We start from the raw sequence: 17,974 nt of genomic DNA on the forward strand, positions 1-17,974 counted from the left end.
GCACCCTGTGAGGCAGCCCTGATGAGAGCTGCAAGGTACCAGGCAGCTTCTACTAAAAGCACTACTAGAGAATATGGACAATGCTTTGCCCTGGAGTCTTCTCTTCTTCTTGCTTCTGCAGCTCCTCTCCTTGGCTTCTCGTTCTTATTGTCATCTAGTGAGAGCAGTTTCAGTCAGTGGGGAAAAGGGGAAGTGAATAGACATAAGCTCCTGGTGCTGAGGAAAGATGCAACATGTGGCAATGGGTCAAATGACATTCAAGGAAAAGCACAATCACCACTCCCACACTCCATCAGAATCAGCATGTGAATGTCTGGAGGGGAGGAGAGACTGCTCCCTGTGCTTTCCAGGCTAAGGGCTAGTCTACACTGGCAATGCTTGGCAGTGCTTTAACATGGCTTGTGTAGTCACGGCAGAGCACTGGGAGAGAGCTCTCCGAGCATTCTAAAAAAAAAAAAACTACCTCCACGAGAGGCGTAGATCCCAGCGCTGGGAGTGCGGCTCCCAGTGCTGGGGCACCGTTTACACTGGCGTTTTACAGTGCTGAAACTTGCCGCGCTCGGGGTGGGGACGGTGTTTTTTCACACCCCTAAGCGAGAAAATTGCTGCGCTGTAAAATGCCAGTGTAGACAAGCCCTAAGGGTCTTCTGGCTCCAGTGCACCAACTTCAACCCCCTTTACTGTCATTTATACCCCACTTCACACCCACTCACATTCCACATGTGCCTACTCAGCATCATGCCCCAGTCTCCCCTCATCCTTGTCCCCTCTGCAACCTATGTGAAGTCATCCAAATGACTATGTTTATTCCGCACACGTGCATTTCCTCCCGTCCACCAGTGAATGGAAGTACATTGGGAGGTGGAGGAGGGAAAGAGTCTGCCGAAAGATCTCATGTGTAAGCTTAGGGGAAAAGGAGCTCAGCCCCTGCTTTGAACAGATAGAACAGGAGCCGCCAAACTTACTGACCCTCTGACCTGCATACACTAATTAAAAAACAAAACAAAACGAGAAGTACTTGTGGCATCTTAAAGACTAACAAATTTATTTGGGCATAAGCTTTCGTGGGCTAAAACCCACTTCATCGGATGCATGGAGTGGAAAATACAGTAGGAAGATATATATACAGAGTACATGAAAAGATGGGGGTTGCCTTATCAATTCTAATGAGACAATTCAATTAAAGTGGGCTATTATCAGCAGAAGGAAAAATCACTTTTGTGTGGTAATCAGGCTGGCCCATTTCAAACACTTGACAAGAAGGTGTGAGTAACAGTAAGGGAAAAAATTAGCAAGGGGAAATAGTTTTTAGTTTGTGTAACGACCCATCCACTTCCAGTCTTTATTCAGGCCTAATTTGATGGTTTCCAGTTTGCAAATTAATTCCAGTTCCGCAGTTTCTCGCTGGAGTTTGTTTTTGAAGTTTTCTGTTGAAGAATTGCCACTTTTAGGTCTGTAATTGAGTGTCCAGGGAGGTTGAAGTGTTCTCCGACCGGTTTTTTAATGTTTGAATTTTCAGAAGCTCAAGAGCCACAAGACATGCACAACCTGCCCCACTGGGTAGCGCCTGCAGGGCCTTGGGGTTAAAGCCCTTAGATCTACCCCCTCACTGCAGGGCAGAATCCCCTAGTCCCACCACTCCACTGTAGGGCAGAAGCCGCAAGCTCCCCCACCCTGCCCAGTCTGGTAGATGGAAAATGGAGGAGCTGGGCATGAACTGTGAAAGAGCTGTAAGCGGCTCATGAGCCACAGCTTGAGATTGAACATGGGGAAGCTCTATTCCAGATAGACTGTCTTTTCATTCCTATGGGGGGACACAATCCTTAGTGGACAGGATTTCCCTGTGCTTCAGGGGGAAGCCCTAATACCATTATGTGGGGTTTCCCTTGCCTAGAGAAAACCCCACTCCTAGTGGACAAAGTTTCTTTGGCCCAGATCCATAATTGTATTTAGGTTCCTAACTTTCATTGACTTCCCCAATACATTTGTGGATCTGGCCTTTGTGCTAGTGGAAGCCAATACCAAAATAGCAGTCTCCTTTGCACAGGGGAAGTCCCACCCAAGGGGGTGGAGTTTATCTGTTTTTAGGGATTCCCTGCTTTTATAGGAGATCCTGCCAAAAATTCTTCAAGCTCTGCTGAGCTCCACGGTGGGACAAAAGCAATGACTTTTCCACAGCATTGCCAATTCTTGCAATGATATCAAGAATCATAATATTTGCTGTTTTCTTAAAGCCTCAGCTCCTGGAGACATGTGATGTATGTGACAATCTCAGCTTTCATTTAAATAATGAGGATGTTTCAAGCCCTTGTGGCTGTAGAGACAAGTCTGAAAGTGTAAACTCTGAAGACATTAAATCAGAAGGTACATAAAATGACCAAACATTTTTTTTAAAAAATGTTGATTTTGGGGGGCTTGGCTCATGATCTGTGAACCCTTAAGAGTCAGCAATACTCATACACATTCCTTAGAGTATTGAGGAGGAACTGTGTCCGCCTTTGAAAGCCTCCTGCAGATGGGAGAGGTTGTCCAGCTAGTCACATCCAGGAGACATGTGAGGGAAAGGGCTACTCTTCCTGACTCCTAAGATAATTTGGGCTGTGATGGTCTGGAACACCCTATGTGGGGTTTGGGTCAGCCACTAGTTAAAGGGGCCATGGGTTTGAGAAAGGGCTGTGGGGCCTATGGCAAACAGTACTTCAGCTGGGGCCACTGTGTTTCGGGTCAGGGTGCAGTACAGAGAATGGGGGTTAGCAGTTTAGTGCCCCCCATCACCACCCCCACGACTCCATCACCCCTCCAGCCCGCCATGGCTCCCTGCTTCCCCTTACCCCCATCGGCATTGCCCTCACAGCTCCTGCCCTGCTTGCACTCTACCCTTGCATACACCCATAGCTCCCCGCTTCTCCTCACCCCACCTGCATTGCCCTCACAGCCCTGCCCTGCTTGCACTCTACCCTTTGCATTACCCCCATAGCTCCCCTTCCCTCACCCCCACCTGCATTGCCCCTCACAGCTCCCCTGCTTGCACTCTACCCTTTGCATTACCCCCATCGCTCCCTGCTTCCTCACCCACATCTGCATTGCCCCTCACGGCTCCCTGCCCCTGCTTGCACTTACCCTTTTGCATTACCCCCATCGCTCCCCTGCTTCTCCTCACCCCATGCATTGCCCCTCACAGCTCCCTGCCCTGCTTGCACTCTACCCTTTGCATTACCCCCATCGCTCCCCTGCTTCCCTCACCCCCATCTGCATTGCCCTCACGGCTCCCTGCCCCTGCTTGCACTTACCTTTGCATTACCCCATCGCTCCCCTGCTTCTCCTCACCCCCACCTGCATGCCCCTCACGGCTCCATGCCCCTGCTTGCACTCTACCCATTGCATTACCCCCCATCGCTCCCCTGCTTCTCCTCACCCCCACCTGCATTGCCCCTCACAGCTCCCTGCCCCTGCTTGCACTCTACCCTTTGCATTACCCCCCATCGCTCCCCTGCTTCTCCTCACCCCCATCTGCATTGCCCCTCACGGCTCCCTGCCCCTGCTTGCACTCTACCCTTTGCATTACCCCCCATCGCTCCCCTGCTTCTCCTCACCCCCACCTGCATTGCCCCTCACGGCTCCCTGCCCCTGCTTGCACTCTACCCTTTGCATTACCCCCCATCGCTCCCCTGCTTCTCCTCACCCCCATCTGCATTGCCCCTCACAGCTCCCTGCCCCTGCTTGCACTCTACCCTTTGCATTACCCCCCATCGCTCCCCTGCTTCTCCTCACCCCCATCTGCATTGCCCCTCACGGCTCCCTGCCCCTGCTTGCACTCTACCCTTTGCATTACCCCCCATCGCTCCCTGCTTTCCTCACCCCACCTGCATTGCCCCTCGGCTCCCTGCCCCTGCTTGCACTCTACCCTTGCATTACCCCATAGCTCCCCTGCTTCTCCTCACCCCACTGCATTGCCCCTCACGCGCCCTGCCCCTTGCACTCTACCCTTGCATTACCCCCCATCGCTCCCCTGCTTCTCCTCACCCCACTGCATTGCCCTCACGGCTCCCTGCCCTGCTGCACTCTACCCTTTGCATTACCCCCCATCGCTCCCCTGCTTCTCCTCACCCCCTCCCTCCACATCGACACCCCCCACAGCTCCCATCTCCCACTGCCACATATCTCTTGCACCCCGCACTGCCCAAGGCTCCCTACTCCCGCTGCCCCATCCCACCAGCACCCCCCTCCTGCCACCCCATCCATCCTGCACCCCACTCCCCAGGATTACCGCCCCTTCCCACCCACAGCTCCCTGCACCCCCCCCCCCCCACGGCTCCCTGCTCCCGCCGCCCTAGCCCACTGCTTTCCACCACGGCTCGCAGGCAGGGCGCCGGCTCTCGGTTTTTTTTTTTTGCTGCCCCAAGCTCCGAGAGCGCCTCCCCCAACCAGCTCCCTGCCCCCAGTCCCCCCCCCCCCGCACCTTGCCCATGGAGCGGGGAATTGTGCTAAAAATAGCTGCCGCTTGCTGATTGGCGGAGGGAAAAAATGGTCGCACCACGTGACTTTCCATCTAAAATCCCAAAATGGCGGATCCCATCACAGGCTGATTCCGTGGGTGGCGCGCGCGCCGCTGTGTTCCCCCCGCGCCTGGTCCTCCCCGTGCCTTGCCGCCGCCCCGAGCGCCCGCTGCCGCTGCACAGGTCAGTACCCGGGCTCCCCCGACCCGCGCAACGTGTGCCCGCATCTATACGGAGGCAGGCGCTGCGCGATCCCTTTAAGGCTGCGGGTATTTTTGTCCGCCGGCTTTTAATTCTGCTGAGGCCGCTCCCGACCGCTGGGTTTTTAAAGGGATGGGTCGCGCACGGCTATTTTTCTTTGGTCTGAGCGGGCAACGCGGAGGGTTCCGGGGAGGTTGATGGGCAGGTCGAAGCACCAATGGGTGGCGTCTCCACCGTAGTGGCGGGTGCGTTTGAGCCTCTTGAAGGCTCACGCGGCACTGTGATTAGGCAGCAGCGATGAGCGGGCGGGGCGCTGTCCGCTCACCAATAGGGGAGGACGAAGTGGAGTCGGGGGCGGGTCATGAGGTGACTGACCCCCGACGGGGCCATTCAGCGCGGGGCCTGCGGGCTCCGCTCTCCGGCGTGCCTTGGGTTTTTGTGAATGAGCCGGCTGGGGCTGGGGCTAGGATACGTCCCGCCCCCTCCGGGTCTCTGCGACTCCACCCTCTCCTCCCCCCCCCCCCCCGTCTTCCCTCAGTCAGCAGCGCTGCTGCCGCCTCGCTGCTGAGCGGGGCTCGGCCGGGGAGCGATGCGGCCGGGGTGAGTGGAAGGCGGCGCCGCCGCCGGTTGCTGAGGGGTTGGGGGCCGCGGCCCGAGAGCCGCTCGCAGGCTCGGGTCCTCGTCTCTCTGTCTGGCAGCCCTCCTGCCGTGTGTGTGTCCGGCCGTGTGTGTGTCTGGTAGTCGCTCTGTGTGGGCGTGTGGGACACGGGGACGGGAAGGGGTTGTGTCTGCCTGGCAGCCCCTGTGCCTGTAAGAGGGGAGTTGCGTCTGTCTGTCTGTCTGTCCAGCAGCCCCCATGCGTGTGGGTCGCTCTGTCTGTCCGTCAGTGGCTGTGTGTGGGTGTGTGTGTTGGGGGGCTGACAGGCTGTCACAGGCGCTGGGGTGTGTCCGGGAATCTGTCCCTGCAGCAGGGTGACCCTTGCAGATGGAGGCAGTGAGGATTTGGGTGTACTCACATCCCCCATCCCTCCTACTGCCCAAATATCTCCCTCCCTTCCCTGTGCAGAGGCGTGTCTGTCTCACCAAGTTAATAGCGAAGACATGTTCTGTGAAGGGGCAGGGGTATGGGGGGGAGGGGGGGGCGGGTTTTCTGGAATTAGAAGGGTTGAGCTCCCTTGCAAATCGATTAAGCCATTTGCAAGTCTGCTTTTTAAACCAATTAACCCCCCACCCCCAAATTTGCCCTTTAAATTATGAGTCATAATTCATTAAAAAAATTCTGATAGCTAGGATAGTACTATGTATATATTAACTTTAGGAAATGAACCCTTAGATAAAATGGGAATTCTGGTAGCTGAATTATTCGTAGCCCTGAAATAAAACATAAAAGAGGCTGCTGGGATAAAGAGGTGCAGATGGCTCTTTAAACTGTAAGTGATTACTGTTTTGAATGCTTAGTTATAATTCCAGTATTTGGGGGAGAGCACAAAACAAAGCTTTGCAGTGAGTGGCCTGTGTTCTTGTAAGTTTTTTTTTTTTTTTTTTTTTTAAATATGATTATTGTACCTTCTGCACATGTGCCTGTGCTAATATGATGATAGTCCAGGCTATACATACATGCATGTAGTATTCAAAAGTGACTTTATCTGATGCTGACCCATTCAAACCAGTTGTTTTGGTCTTTTTAGTAAATAAAATGTATCTTATGTAAAGTGTTCGTGCACTTATGTGGGAGTCTTATGAATTTCATGCTTATGATAGTTTTTATAACTTGTATTTTATTACCTTGTTTGAGATACTAGTAAATCAGCATTACAAAATTTTGCTTGTCCACTTACGTGAGCCAAATAGATATTGATTGGCAAACAAAAAATAATTCTGTCGTCTTATGGTACGAGTGGACAGTAGATTGTTTTGTGTAACAAATTTTCATGATTACTTTTAGGCTGTTAATATACAACACAAAATGACAGTATCAAATGAAACTTATGGGTAACATTCTGGCCTACCCCCACACTGTGCCTTGTTCCCTTTTCCCCCAACTTGCTGTGTGTTTAAAAGGGAGTTTTACCGTATGAAATGTTGGTTTGTGCAACAATGTTCATGTCATAGTTTTCAAAAATTAACTATAATGTATTTGGAGCAATGGGAAGGGCGGTGTTGTGTATGGGTTTATGCTGCAAGAATTTATCAGGAAAGATGCTGTATGCAATACTTGAGTTTCTTTAATCGTTTGATTTTGTGTGTGTGTGTGTGTGTGGGGCATTGTAAGTGCAGCATGACCTCTTCAGCAAACTCACTTTTATTACATGATGATTATTTAACATTATACCAAGACACCTCATACCATTTGGAGGGGAGGTAAAACTGATCCATTCTGTTTCTTCAAAATACGTGTAATGATATTAAGTGGCTTATGTACGTATTTGCGTGACACTGAAGGTTTTTTCAGCTTGTCATTAGATTTGCTGTGACAACTTTCGTATAAAGCTTTGTATACATTAGACTTGTCACTTTTAAAATGTTGACATTCTGGATTTAACAGAATGTTCATTACTATAGATTTGTCTAGTATTTTAGGGGGGAATTTATGGAAGTTTTATTTCACAAGTAACTGAGCTGTCTGTGAGAGAAGTGTGGGTGCATTGGGCAGGCAAAAGTCATGCACCAACCTGTAATCAGGCCACCCAGAACGTAGTAGTTTGTGTATTGGGGTCACTCATCACCATATGGATCCTCTGGTTTCACCTCATCCACATCTGTCTATTTGGGCTAGTGTAGAGATGCCTGTATTTTACTTTCTGCATAGCCCCAATGTGAGATTTAGGTCATGTAGAGAGCCTTGTATTTGCACTCTGTACCTAAGCTGAGTTTCACTCTTCTTGAAGAAAGGTGTCAGAGTACATCTGGATTTACTGCCGTTACATAGCATCAATAAAAGTGACTTGTATGGTGTTCACTACTGTTAGTGCTGTCTGTTGCGGCCAAAAGTTCCTTCAAGTTATCTATCTTAATAAGGTCTCATAAAAAGGGCAATATTTTTTTAAAAAGCTAAGGAACACAAAAATGTACGTAGCCTGATTCTTGACAGGTTTCTCTTTTGTAATGTGACCTGTCATTGCTTTTAATTCTAATAGTGGCTGAAGGATCAGAAATTGTTTGTTTTCACATTAAAAGATGCTGTTGTAGCTCCAGAGTCTGCCTGAAAGATTTGAGGGGGCATTGAATTAAGAAAGCTCAGCTGCTTGTATACAAATATCCAGCAATTACAAGGCACCAAAATTATTGCACAATTCCATTGTTACCATGGCAACATGTTCACTCAATTACAGTTGGAAATGTAAAATGCCACCCAGTTAGAAGACCACACTTTTTATAAACCAAAACATGTAAGAGAGAAACTTCATGAATCTTGTGCTTTTTTTATATTTGCATGTGTATCTTATCAGATATCCTTCATTATTAATATCAGTTATGTTCACTTATTTTTGGACCTTTAGAATGCCATCTTTGAACTTAAGTATTTAATTTTGCCTCAGGGTTTTGATTTAGAAAAGTAAAGTGGATTAAACCAACACACACACACATTCTGGAAATAAAATGAGACTAGAGGGGAAATTCTTCAATTATTTAATAGAGGCAACGTAAAAACAAATTTGAGTAAAAGCCATTGTCTCATCTGGTGGAATGCACTTGGAGAATTTAGTGTTCATGGGCCAAGATTTTCAACATACTGGTAAGTACAACAGATGTAATCAGACAAGTCTGAACAGAAGATAATTTTAGGGGGTCAGTGGTAAGAAAGCAGTGAAAGTAGAATCCCAGGATGCCTTGTTATAAGTAGTAGCTAGGAACCAAAAATTAGGAAACAGCAGGATCTGTGCATAAAGTTCCTGATACGGGATTGACAATATAAATTAGATCTCTTGTCTACTGAAGTTAATCAGCAATTTAAAAAAAAACTTTTAAACAAGATGGTGATGGATATTACAAATTTTCAGTAATCTAGTTACTTGTATAGATTGTTTACATTTATAAGAACGCAATACAAAATTGTACAGTCAACATGCAAATTTCAGCTTGATTGTGACGCTTTAAAGTTTCAAGAATGACTTCAGATTCAAATTCTTTGATAGAGGATGGTACAAAAAGGAAATACAGAGGTCTCTTCCATACCAGTTTCTGAACCCGTTTCTGAACTATTGGTATCTCAAAATTAATAGACACACTTGAAAAAACAGATGATTGTGAGCCAGAAGTAGATATGAAAGACGAAGGTGGGGACTTTACAAGTGATGTCCAGGAGCAATGAATTGTCACACACAGCTTTTGAGAGGTTGCTGTCCCTGAGCCACTCTATCACAGCAGCTTCTGATAAAAGGTGGGTGAAACTTACTGCTCAGCTCCCCTCTAGCTGCTGGAAAGAAGAAATGATCTCTTCCCTTTCAGTTTTTCTTGGAGCTTCTTCAGTGTATGCGGGGGAGGGTTTCTAGTACTTTATCCATCTCTTGGAACCTTTTTTTTTCCACTGTGTGGATTTGGGTCGGGAGCAAGTCCTCCATGCAATCTGCAAAATTCTTCACTACCATGAATTACTCTTTTATGTCTGCAATTGCAGGTAGCTTTCTGAAGCAGCAGCAGCAGCAGCAGCAGCAGCTTGAACTGACCTGATTTGAGTTTTATTTCTGCTCACATGTTACACGTTGAAACTTCCAGTTTCTTCTTGATATACTCTGATGCTACTGTGAACATCATCAGAGGTTCAGGAGTTGCCTGTCCGCAGGCTCATGAAAACATGGAATCAGTTCTCATTCTTTTAGCATCTGGGCTATCTTTGCAATCATATGAGTGTCAAATAAGAACTTATTTAAAAAACAAAAACTTCTTTTTTACAAAAAGAAAAGGAGTACTTGTGGCACCTTAGAGACTAACAAATTTATTAGAGCATAAGCTTTCGTGAGCTACAGCTCACTTCATTGGATGCATTCGTGAGCTGTAGCTCACGAAAGCTTATGCTCTAATAAATTTTAGTCTCTAAGGTGCCACAAGTACTCCTTTTCTTTTTGCGAATATAGACTAACACGGCTGCTACTCTGAAACCTGTCATTAGTTTTTACAGAAATTGATGACTTTAAGCTCACTACCCCCTGGCCAGACAGCTCAAGACAGCTTTCAACTTACCTCTGTGGGGTAGATTTTTAAAGCTAAGTCCAATTGTGTCCTTGCTTTGAAGATGTAGAATGTATGAAATCTCCACGTTTGGGCCCTGATTGTGCAATTTGTAGTGCATAGGTGGTACATTGGTCTACCTGGGCTCAGCAGTCTGCCTGCAGGCTTGGGGCCTAGGTTTGTAATTTAAGGAAGTTACAAGCAGTTATTTTGTTTGAAACTGCATAAAACATGTATCAAATAAACTAGTGGGTACAAACGTTGGACTTGATAGGTATAACTCTTCTTCCTTAAGCATTTAGTCATATTGCTAGTGCCCTTCAGAATTTTGAGAAGTGGGGAGTAGTCAAGGATTTTTTTTAAGGTAACTTCAAAGATAGTCTGTATCTCAAACCTTGTTGCCTAAGAGAGAGGCATTTTTCCTAAAAATTTTTTCTTTAAGTTGCATATTTTCTTTATTGTAAGATGTGTTCATATTATTGTTTACCTTTCCCTCAAAGACCAGTGGCTGATTTGATGTTGTATGCACTTAAATCCTGGGTGTGTTGAATGCTTGGGTACATGCAACCTAAGGCCAAAGATGAAAACTTGGCTTTCTTAGATTCCTTGAAAATGCTACTGAAATTGCAGTTAGAGCTCATACTACCCTTTTGGAAGGTCTGGACTGTAACTAGACCCCTGCACTCTTTCTGAAGTACAGTATGGTGTTCTATTGGCCAAGTGGAGGAAATAATTATCAAGGTAGTGGTCTATGTAGAAGAAAAGTCAGGGCTTCAAAAATTTGATGCTTATAGCCCAAGTCCTAAACTAATATGCCTGGGTGAAAATATTTGCTACTATGCCCCCTGCAATTTAAAGAAAGAAAATCGCTCCAGGCCACTAGGCAGTATGTTTCAAATACTGTTAAATGTGGTATTTAACAACTTTCAATATAATAGATATTTTTAAATGTGACTTATTACTACGGCTAAATGAATAGTAGAAGAAATATTCATTGACTATGTTTGATACCCCCCAGAAGTAGTGTATGTGCAGAATAGTATTTGCCTAGCTACTGTGCTGGTTGAAAATCACAAACAAGTATTAATGGAGTACAGTATTTGATGAACATTGATAACATTAATTAAATATTTGCCAAGTATTCTTCAATCAATACTACTTACTACATCCTTTGGTATTTTCTTTTCCTTCCTGTCTTCACTCAACTTTTCATTTTTCCTGAGCTACCTTTGGTTAATTCCCTCTTACCGCTTTTATTCCTTTCCTTGCCTTATGTTCTCTGCCACCTCCCATATAATGTCTCCTTTCTGCTTCTCCCCAACCCATAAAGCCACATATAGGAGTTAAAATTTTAACTAAACTCCTTGCGCCTGAAGCACTAAATCGATCATCTGAGGGCTTGTCTACACTAACTGCTGGATCGACGGGCAGCGATTGATCTAGCTGGGGTCGATTTATCGTGTCTAGTATAGACATGATAAATTGACTGCTGAGTGCACTCTCGTCGACTCCGGTATTCCAGCAGAATGAAAAGCGCAAGGGGAGTCGAAGGAGAGCGTCTGCTGTCGACTTACCGTAGTTAAGACACCGTGGTAAGTAGATCTAAATACATCGACTTCAGCTATGCTATTCATGTAGCTGAAGTTGCGGATCTTAAAGTGACCCCGCGTATTAGTTTAGACAAGCTCTCAGACTGATAGGAAATTGGTGGCAGGCACTGAACAGGGGTAGCTTTCCTGAATTCATCCCTCTGCTTTGTTGCTGCTGAGTCAGTTTTGAATACTTGACCCTTTACCTAGATGTCATTTATTTTTTTTTTTTTTAGCCCGTTTCCCCCAAATAATAGCTTTGGTGTCCGACTTTGTTATTGCTTTCAACTTCCTCAAGTCTTGGCATAATGAAATTGACCTGATTCTCTTTTCAGTTTCGTTGCTGCCTAGAGATCTGAAAAAAGCTGTGAAAACTGGTGAGACTTTGGGTCAGTTTTCACTCTGCTGCAGATTGTGAGTGCTGAGAAGCACCCTGGGTATTGGAGCTGTCTGTAGAACCTGGAAGACAGCAGTACATCACTTTATTCAGTTCACATTTTGAAGGCCTTCTCAACCATAAGAGCGAGATAATTTTTTTTAAAAATGAAAACTTACCTTCTGCAGAAAGTAGTGGGAAAACTTCCTGCTTGCCATGCTCTGTTCAAGTTCTTGTATGCTTCCTGCTACTGTAGTATCTGAGTGTCTTGGATAAGCAATTTTTCTTGCTATTTGATGGTATTAACTAGGAAACTGAAGTGGAGGGATGCTTTATTCTACAATGGGTCACATTGATCAGGCGATGTGTGATATATGTATGGAGTGATTCTTGTCCTCACCAGTGCTGTCTAACCAGTAAGCAGCATATTTAGGTAATGTCTCTTTACCTGGAAAGGCTTTGCACAGTTAAACTCAGAAGAGAAAACAAATACTGCCTTGTGTTTCCTTGATGGGGTTCTTGTGTCGTCATGACAGTCCTAGAAAAAGTTAGTGAAGGGGAGAAAAGTATGAGAGGGAAAATGGTGGGGGACCCACAAGATTATAGAAAGGCAGTAAAAGAAGAAACAAGAATAGACTATAAAATCCCTTGGAAAGCTTCTATAGTTCTTCCTCTGCAAGGAATTTATGCTTGGACTGTCTTTTATATAAATCTAAAAATTCAACCTCAGTTGTGGTATTTACTGTTGTGCACATCTTGATCCAGTTCATTTTTTTTTTTCCCCTCCTGTTTTCCTGGTGGATACATCTGAGAGTAATTTTGGTGACAAACTGTTTCAGATGGCATTGTAGTAGTACTGAGGAATGTATGGGGATTTGGGGTCACAGACCTACAACAATCATGTCCCCTATTCTGATGATCGAACCATAGTTTCAAATACAAAAGTATTTTCAAATAAGATAATCAGAGAGGAACCTCTCACTTGTCTAACCAACTTTTTGTTTGGCTTTGGCGACCACACATTCAATTTTTGTTCCCTAGTGTGATAGAGGGGCATAGAGCCGGAAACCAGTTTGGATGGTCTGAAGACTTCAGGTGCACATTGGCAGTCTCCTCATTTCAACTAGTGAAGCATAGCACAGGTCGCCAGTGGTGGCAGCTTCACCCTCCTTCCCCCCCAATCAAAAAGTCCATTTTAGTAGGATTCCATCATGTGATAACTCAAGATGGTACTGAATGTTGACCCTATTTTAAGTAATTGGAAATTACTACACTCCTTTAACAATATGTCTCCAGAAGAGAGACAGAAAGGAGGTAATACCGTGGGGGAGGGGGGCAGGGAGCCATAGGGGGGTGTCTTAAGTGTATCTTAAGTGATCACTCTCCTTACAGTGTGTATGATAAACCCATTGTTTCATGTTCTGTGTGTGTGTGTGTGTGTGTGTGTGTGTGTGTGTATATAAATCTCTCCTCTGTTTTTTTCCACCCAATGCATCCGATGAAGTGAGCTGTAGCTCACGAAAGCTTATGCTCTAATAAATTTGTTAGTCTCTAAGGTGCCACAAGTACTCCTTTTCTTTTTGCGAATACAGACTAACATGGCTGCTACTCTGAAAAAAAAATAGGTGTGTGTGTGTGTGTGTGTGTGTGTGAGAGAGATATGCAGGCAGGTGATGAGATGGGGAATATGTATAGTTGGGTACTTTTCCTCTTCTCTCTGTATAGCTGAAACTGAATACCCAAGACAATGCCTCAGGTGTAATCTGGTTGTCATGTCCGTGGTTGCTGGTGTGTTGAACCTCTCATTTTGTAAAGTCTGACCTCCTACAGACCTGTCCTATATATATCTGCTTAAAAGGATTACATAGGATTTTATAACAAACCTGTAAATTACTGAGCTGAGACAGTAATGAAGCAGAATACTTCTTTAAAAATAAACTCCAGGATTGGAACATCAGTAATTTGGGGATCTGTACAGTGAACAGAACGATAGCAGCACTATATGGTGTTTGAGGTTATCTCTTAAAGATGCGCTTTCATTCTGAGGAAAGCACTAGCATCTGATTAAATTTGTATACATTTACCTTTCACATATACCGTAGAACCTTGATAATTCATACTCCTTATTTTTTGGAAAGATTTAATAGTACTGTAGTGAGGTCTCCTATTAAGATTTAATTACTTTTACAAAGTGTGTTAACATTTATTAGTAAACTCTGATTTATTATAAATAAAACTAAATTACACTTGTCAAATGAGCAAAATAGCTTTTGGTTTCCTTATTCAGTTTGCATTAACTGAATCTTGAGAAACAGCAAGTAATTCATTATAGGCCAATCATTAGCACAAGTTAGATTCCCCTGTATTTATTCATTTTCCTAACTTGCAAAGCTCTGAGGGGTAGCCGTGTTAGTCTGGATCTGTAAAAGCAGCAAAGAAACACTGAACAGCGCACTGTTACAGAGATACCCTCCCACCAACAGCACAAGAAGAACTCCAGATGGACTCCTCCTGAGGGTCGAAACGACAGTCTGGACCTATACATAGAATGCTTCCGCCAACGTGCACAGGCAGAAATTGTGGAAAACCAACATCACTTGCCTCATAACCTAAGAAGTACAGAACGCAATGTCATCCACAGCCTCGGAAACAACCCTGACGTTTATAATCAAAGAGGCTGATAAAGGAAGTGCTGTTGTTGTCATGATCAGGTCTAACTACCAAAAAGAAGCTTCCAGACAACTCTCCAATACCAAATTCTACAGGCCTCTTTCCTCAGATCCTACTGAGGAAAACACTAAAACTGCACCATCTACTCAGGACACTCCTTACACTAATGGAGGAACAAATTAACATACTCTTAGAATAACCCCAGTCGGGGCTCTATCTACTATCCAAGATCCACAAACCCAGAAATCCTGGACGCCCCATCATCTCAGGCATTGGCACACTCATTGAAGGACTATCCGGATATGTGGACTCTCTACTCAGACCCTATGCCACCAGCACTCCCAGCTATCTCCATGACACCACTGATTTCCTGAGAAAACTACATTGATGATCTTCCAGAAAACACCATCCGAGCCACCATGGATGTAGAGGCTCTCTACACAAACATCCCATACACAGATGGAATACAAGCTGTCAGGTGCTGTGGCATCATCACAGATACTGTTCAACTGGTTGCTGAGCTCTGTGACTTTATCCTCGCGCACAATTTCAAATTTGGTGACAATATATACCTCCAGACCAGTGGCATCACTATGGGCACCTGCATGGCCCCACAATATGCCAACATTTTTATAAAAAGAAAAGCAGTACTTGTGGCACCTTAGACACTAACAAGTTTATTTGAGCATAAGCTTTTGTGAGCTACAGCTCACTTCATCGGATGCATTTGGTGGAAAAAATGCATCCGATGAAGTGAGCTGTAGCTCACAAAAGCTTATGCTCAAATAAATTTGTTAGTCTCTAAGGTGCCACAAGTACTGCTTTTCTTTTTGCAAATACAGACTAACACGGCTGCTACTCTGAAACCCAACATTTTTATGGCTGACATGGAACAACACTTCCTCAGCTCTCGTCCGCTCACGCCCCTTCTCCACCTATGCTACATTGATGTCGTCGTAGTCCATGGGAAGGAAATCCTGGAAGAATTCCACCATGATTTCAACAGCTTCCACCCCACCATCAACCTCAGCCTGGACCAGTCTACACGGGAGGTCCACTTCCTAGACACCACAGTGCAAATAAGTGACGGTCACGTTAATACCATCCTATACCAAAAACCCACCAATCACTATGCCTACCATCATGCCTCCAGCTTCCATCCCGGACACACCACACGATCCATTGTCTATAGCCAAGTGCTGAGGTACAACCGCATTTGCTCTAACCCCTCAGACAGAGATCAACACCTACAAGATCTTCACCAAGCATTGTCAAAACTACGATATCCGCATGAGGAAACGGATAGACTGAGCCAGACGTGTACCCAGCTACAAAAGCAGTTTCTCCTCCCTTGGTGTTCACACTCAACTGCTAGAAGAGGGCCTCATCCTCCCTGATTGAACTAACCTCCTTATCCTTAGCTTGATTCTTGCTTGCATATTTATACCTGCCTCTGGAAATTTCCACTATACACATCCGACAAAGTGGGTATTCACCCACGAAAGCTTATGCTCCAATATGTCTGTTAGTCTATAAGGTGCCACAGGACTCTTTGCCACTTTTACAAAGCTCTGTATTCCATCTTCTCTGCAGTCCTGCAGGGAAAAATGCAGAATATGTAGCACTGGGGTTACATCCCTACTAATAACTTCCAATATCAAACTACCTGAAGTAAGAGAATCTAGTATACTAGAGAGAGTCCTTTTTAAACCATGAGCCTCTAATGGCAAAAGGGAAAAACAGGAACACTAGCCAAGGAAACTTTTTTTCTAATGTTCTGTTTTCTTCAGGGGGATAGTCCTCTTGAATATTTTACTTCATTTTAACATGGGGTTAATCTTGTAGCTTTTACAAAACTCTGTACTCTGTTAACATAGTTTCAGTGTGATACATTTTCTAAATACACTGATATGGTTTATAGAAACACTTTAAGTCTGTTCTGTATAAAAATGTGCATGTTAGGGGTTTCTGGTTTAGCGTTGTTTATAAAGCAGTTAGTTTTATGCAATTCAGATGCTTTTGTTGGATTGATGCTTAAGCCTGAAACAATAAGTTGGTTCTATTGTATGACAGCCTGAACCAGCATTCAAAGTGGAAGTGTTGTTCAAACCATTATGGAATTACTTTTTCCCTAGGGAATTGCACAGTCATCTGGTTGTGTGTTGATATGTTCTAGATTGTGTTGAACTTCAGAATATAGGTGGTTCTTATCAGTCAAACTAGACTGACTATTTTGGCATAGTTTCCTATAAAATATGTAATTGCCAGTCTGGTATTGTGTCTAAATAGTACAGCATAGCCAAGTAAAAAGCAGATGTTAAATAAACCAATACTATATAATTAACAGTATACATTTTTATTTAAACATTATTCAGCCTGTATAATTTTAAAAACCAGAATGAGTGACTGTAAGATGGAGACAATTTAATTTAGGAGGGAAGGTGTGCGCAAAGGAGCGATAGGGAGGGATTAATGCTGAAATTAAGGCTGGTTCTGTTCTGCTTTTAGTGACTCCTTTAATAATTTGAAAGAGGAAGGGTTAGACATACTCCATCTTTCACTCGCACTAGTATCAGCCTTAACTTTGAGCTTCCTTACTTGGGTTTTCAGTTTAACGGTCTAAAGGTTATCTAACTCCCAAGAATGAGGGAGAAGGGTACCCCTCACAGTTCAGATTCAGACATGGAAGGTCCCAGTAAACTTCTTGACTGTAAATTCTCTAACTTTCCTATATGGGAAACTCTTGAGGTTTATTAAAAATATTCTCATCTGTTATGTAATGAACTAAGTAGCTCTTATCCACAAGACTGCAGGGAACTCTGTCTTCTTTATCTATCAGATGCAGTGTAATTAGAGCTGTGTTGGTCCCAGGATATTAGAGAGACAGGATAGGTGAGGGAATATCTTTTATTGAGCTAGTTGTCAAATAGAAGAACAGCTCTGTGTGGCTCTAAAGTTTCTCTCCTATTCTGTTGCTCTGCTTACCTAGACAGAGCATGTAATTTCTAAGAATGAAGTCAGTTGCTCAGTGTTCTGTGGAACAGTGAAACTGACCATTTCTTTTTTTGGGGGTACTGAGTGCACCTTGGTATCGAGATCCATGTGATCACAGGAACTACATCTTTCCCTGGAATTACTAGATTCTCCCTGTTCTCTGGTGGCACTCCCCCAGTAGATGATGAGGACATTTCTTTAGTCCCTCAAATCTCAGTGCCGGGCTCTCCTACCTTACTTACCATTACAGGAACCCTCTTACTGACACCTACAGGGAGAGGGGTGATTCTTGGAGCTTTGAAGCTCCTCCTCATTGGTATGAATAGTCATCGATACCATCCTCTGTTCTGTATGGTCCCCTTCAGTGGCCATATTGGGACCCTTGGGCAGCCTACTGTCAAATTTTCTAGAGCCTTTAGCCTTGCTTGCTGGGATCATCTGGACAGACAGTCACCTCCTCCATCTGTTTCACTAGGAGG

General features: G+C 44.8%; 1 long non-coding RNA gene across 3 annotated transcripts in view; it reads left to right on the forward strand.

Moving 5' to 3' along the window:
* Positions 1-4,551: 4,551 nt before the first annotated feature.
* LOC122458212 overlaps positions 4,552-17,974 on the forward strand; it is a 109,976-nt gene continuing 96,553 nt past the window's right edge. For all 3 annotated transcript variants that reach the window (XR_006278128.1, XR_006278129.1, XR_006278127.1), the window contains exon 1: positions 4,552-4,679. This is a non-coding gene — a long non-coding RNA (uncharacterized LOC122458212). The remainder of the gene's footprint in view (positions 4,680-17,974) is intronic.

This window comes from Dermochelys coriacea, chromosome 11, assembly GCF_009764565.3.
Source record: "Dermochelys coriacea isolate rDerCor1 chromosome 11, rDerCor1.pri.v4, whole genome shotgun sequence".
Lineage (NCBI taxonomy): Eukaryota > Metazoa > Chordata > Testudines > Dermochelyidae > Dermochelys > Dermochelys coriacea.